The 4,817-nt window shown below is 39.4% G+C and overlaps 1 non-coding gene across 1 annotated transcript; it reads right to left on the reverse strand.

Annotated features, from left to right (window-relative positions):
• Window positions 1-2,210: 2,210 nt before the first annotated feature.
• On the reverse strand, window positions 2,211-2,317 carry LOC128285041 (small nucleolar RNA R71). Its single transcript, XR_008275456.1, has one exon. It is a non-coding gene; the product is annotated as a small nucleolar RNA R71 (small nucleolar RNA).
• Window positions 2,318-4,817: the final 2,500 nt, after the last annotated feature.

A 4,817-nucleotide genomic window follows, 5' to 3' on the forward strand; every position in this document is an offset into this window, starting at 1 on the left:
CCCACGAAAAACAGTCACACTCCTATCGGAAATGGTGGATGAAGATAGTGTTAAGGAGGTGATAAACAGTAATTTGTACATATTTTTACCCCATGCTTAACACATTTTATGGATGATTTCTCTTTAAATTTGGAGAATTTGATGCTCATAATCCTTTAATTTCATGTTTTATACTTAGGTGAGCATAAGAGAGTAAAAAGACCGAGAAATGGGCTAAAAATGGAGAAAATGGGCCAACATGGGAAACTAGCACAGCCTAGAGTTCACCACAAGGGTAGCCCACACGTCCGTGTAGGTTCAACAGGCTCTAGCACAGCCTGAACCTCTACAAACGGGTTGACTACACGGCCATGTCCCTTTGCCAGGATCAAAGCACGACTTATACAGTAGACTACACGGCCGTGCCTGTTCAACAGCCTTGACCACGGGCTGGAGTAATCGTACACGGACGTGTCACACGGGCGTGTCCCTGCCGAGCCCAAGTTTAGTCCAAAAAGGGCACTTTTGAGGGCTTCTAAGCATCCTAAAGCCTATAAAAACACCCTCGTTATGGAGAAGAAGGGGGAGGCAAAGTAAGAAGCAAGGAATTGCTCAAGGAAAGCCAATTTATCCATCTCAGAAGCCGGATTCATCATCAAGATTGAAGATCTCCCTTCAAATTCCTTTAGGAGTTTTGGGTTTTCTTATGTTTCGTTATCTTTATTCTTTTGAGATGTTTTCTTTCATAAGTATGAACTAAAACCCCTAAATACCTAAGGGGAATGAAACCTAATACGGATCTTGTTATTATTATCTGAATTGTATGATAAATATTTGATTTGTTCTTAATTATGTGTTCTTAATTATTGTTTTGATATTCCAGGATATTGATTCAAGTTAACGCTCTTATTCAGAGGAGAAATAGACCCTGTCTAAGAGTAAATTTGTCATAATTAAGTGGAGTTGATTGCGCGCCTAGAGATAGGGTGACAAGATTTTGCCGGATTAGGGTGAAACCTAATAAGGGAATCCATAGATCGAGTTAATGCAATTCTAGGAAGTTAATTAGAAAGGGATTTCAATTATTCAACCTAGGATTAGACGTTATTAGTCTCGTGAGAGATAATAATATAACTTAGGGACTTCTACGGATCAAGTTAAATGAATAAATCATCCGATTCAGAGTCGAATAACAAGTAAGTCTAGGTGGATATTTCCTGAGGTATTGTCTTAATCAAACAAATTTTCCAAAAGTATTTTCTCAACTTTTCTTTTTGTGCATTCTTAGTTTAGTAATTACTTTAGATAACCAAATCCCTTAATTTTTAGGCTAGATAACAAAAAGGAAGTAATTACTAGTACTCGTAGTTCCTTTGGGTTCGACAATCCAGTCTTGCTAAAACTATACTATTGTTCGATAGGTACACTTGCCTTAGTCATGTTTATAGTTAGTCTCAAGAATGAATTCAATTATAAATTTTAAAACCTATCACGCGTAAGCACGATCAAAGTTTTTGACGCCGTTGCCGGAGAACTAGGATATTAGGAAAAATCGATTTGTATTACTTTAGCCATTTACTTTATTTGCAATTTAAGTTTTTATTTTATTTTCTTTTCTAATTTTTCTCTTATTTACTTCTGACAGGTTTTTCTAGTTTATTACCAGAAGAAACCCGTCAGGACCACTACTTTTTGACGGTCAAATTGATCGTACAGTTCGCAGAAATCGAAGAGAAATAAGGTGGAGCTTAAGATACAAAAAGGAGGGGCAAGAGGACGACATCCACACCACAACCAATGAGATGGCTGGAAACCAAGAAAATTCGCTACCTCCTGTGATTGCTATTAATCAGAATCCTGCTCCACGTACTATGTATGATTATGCTAAACCAAATTTAACAGGAACTGAGTCGAGTATAGTTAGGCCTGCTATTGCTACAAATAACTTTGAACTGAAACCTAATACAATTCAAATGATACAGAAATTTGTTTAGTTTGATGGTTTGCAAGACAAAGATCCCAACACTCACTTGGCAAACGTTTTGGAACTATGTGATACATTTAAAATTAATGGCATTTCTGATGACGCCATTTGCCTTCGGTTATTCCTTTTCTCATTAAGGAATAAAGCTAAACAATGCTTGAACTCGTTACCACGAGGGTCAATCACTACTTGGGAACAAATGACCGAAAGGTTTTTATTAAGATATTTTCCGCCGGCTAAAATAACCAAATTACGTAATGATATCTCTTCTTTTGTGCAGATCGATTTAGAAACACTCTACGATGCATGGGAGAGATACAATGACATTTTGAGAAGGTGCCCTCACCATGGGTTACCACCTTGGCTACAAGTTCAAACATTTCATAATGGTCTGAATCCTTCGACTCGACAGATGATCGACGCAGCCACTGGCGGAACCATTAATAATAAAACACCTAAAGATGCTTATGAATTTATAGAGGAGATGTCACTGAATAATTATCAGTGGCAAGTCATGAGGACAAAGCCAAAAAAAGCAGCCGACGTTTATAACGTTGATTCTGTCACCATGCTTTCTAATAAGGTAGAACTCTTGAATAAGAAAATTGATGGTTTTCTTAGTTCTTCACAGGTTCACCCAGTAATGCAGTGCGAAGCAAGTGGAGGTAGATCAAGCAATTCAGAATACCCACCTTATGGCAACAACATAAAGAACGAGCAGTTAAATTACATGGGCAATAATCCTCGATCTCAAAAAAATCCTTATAGAAATACTTACAATGCAGGTTGGAGGAACCAGCCAAATTTTTCATGGGGAGGCCAAGGAAATTAGAGGCCACCACCCCCTCCAGGCTTTCAGCAGCCACCGTACCAATAGGAGAAAAAGCCGAACCTTAAGGAGATCTAACCAAATTCATCTCGGTTTTAGAAACACATTTTTAAAATACCGAGATGGCACTCAAAAATTAACAAGCATCAATATAGGGGCTCGAAACTCAGATTGGACAGCTCATCAATTTGATTTCCGATCGACCACAAGGTAGCCTACCAAGCAACACTGAATCTAACCTAAGGGAGCAACTCAATGTGATTGCTATTCAAGATGAGGAAGGGTTAGTTACAAAACCAAGGCCAGAAATAGTGGTAAGCAAAGGTAAGGATGAGGTAGGCCATAATGAGCCAAAGCCGGTAAGTACAGAATATAAACCTCGTGTGCCATTCCCCAATGCGACAAGGAAAGACCGATCAGACGAACAATTTGGTAAATTCCTTAAACTTTTAAAGAAACTACATATTCACTTATCGTTTATTGAAGCCCTTTTGTCGATGCCAAACGTAATCAAGTTTTAAAAGAGCTTCTAGCAAATAAACGGAAGTTAGATGAAGCATCGCATGTGGAGCTGAATGCGGTTTGCTTAGCCATTCTACAAAATAAGCTGCCTAACAAACTCAAATATCCATGGAGTTTTACGATTCCTTGTTTAATTGGTAGCCTAGATGTAAATAATGCTTTGCCTAATTTAGGGGCTAGTATTAATGTCATGCCTTACAAAATGTTTAAGCAACTAGGTATTGGGAAACCCAAACAAACTAGGATGAGCATTCAATTAACAGATAAAACTATCAGATTTCCTAGGGGTATTATTGAAGATGTACTCGTTAAAATTGAAAATTTTATATTCCCAGTTGATTTTGTTGTTCTAGACATAGAAGAGGATTGTAGCTTCCCCCTAATTTTAGGAAGGCCCTTTTTAGCAGCCACTAGAACGATTGTTGACATTGGCACAGGTGAACTCACACATCGTGTGGGGGACGAAACAATCACCCTTCAAGCTCGTAATTCGAATAACACATCAAAAATTGAAGATGATTGTCTAAATCATTCTGCTAAAACTAACTATCTGATGCAACTTTCTTTGCAGGAAATAAGTTCGAAAAACCTACGCAAGCCATGTTCAAGCAATAACAAAGAACCTATCTATGAAGAACGAAGGCTACAAATCGAGGAACTAGATGAATGGTGGATATAGAAACTGAGAACACCCGATAAACCAAAACTGAGCCAGGACGAGCTCAATACATCACCAAATCAACTTAAGATTGGAGACAAAGTACTACTAGAAGCAGCAGATCCTCGTATTATCACTTCTGAACCTAATAATGAAATTCCTCTCATGGTACTCAGTATTTTCCCATATGGTACAGTCAAGGGAATTCACCCCAAATTCGGAACTTTTAAGGTAAAAAATACTCATCTTAAACCTTATATTGATAAAGCTAATAGTAGGGATGAGGAGTGTAAGCTCCTCGAGCCACCATGATCATACACCAGAGAGGTAAGTCGAGCTTAGACTATAAATAAATACTTCTCAGGAGGCAACCCGAGCACTAACAACATTAATTTCTTTAAATTTTAGCTTTTAACAGCTAACATACTAACCGAATCATAGAACGCAGGCTTTCTTAAGACCACACGGCCAGGCCCACGGGTGTGCATTAGGCCGTGTGAAAATAGGGAAACATTTTTTCCCCAACACAGGAAGCGATAAGTAGCCACGGCTGTGCGACATGGCCGTGGGTGAACCTGCCAAAACAACACGGGCATGTGACACCCCCGTGTCCTGAAACTGTGGGCGAACCTATCAAATTAGCATGGGCGTGCGACACGCCTGTGCCAAGCCCCCGTGGTAACACTGTCAAACTAACACGCGCATGGGCTATCATACACGGGTGTGGAAGAAGCGAACAATGCAAGACACAGCCGTACGACACGGCCGTGTGCACCCACACGCCCAAGGAACACGGGCGTGGGCCGAATGTTAGAAGCGCCCAAATTCAAAATTCGCGAAACACA

The sequence above is a fragment of the Gossypium arboreum genome, chromosome 11 (assembly GCF_025698485.1).
Source record: "Gossypium arboreum isolate Shixiya-1 chromosome 11, ASM2569848v2, whole genome shotgun sequence".
Lineage (NCBI taxonomy): Eukaryota > Viridiplantae > Streptophyta > Magnoliopsida > Malvales > Malvaceae > Gossypium > Gossypium arboreum.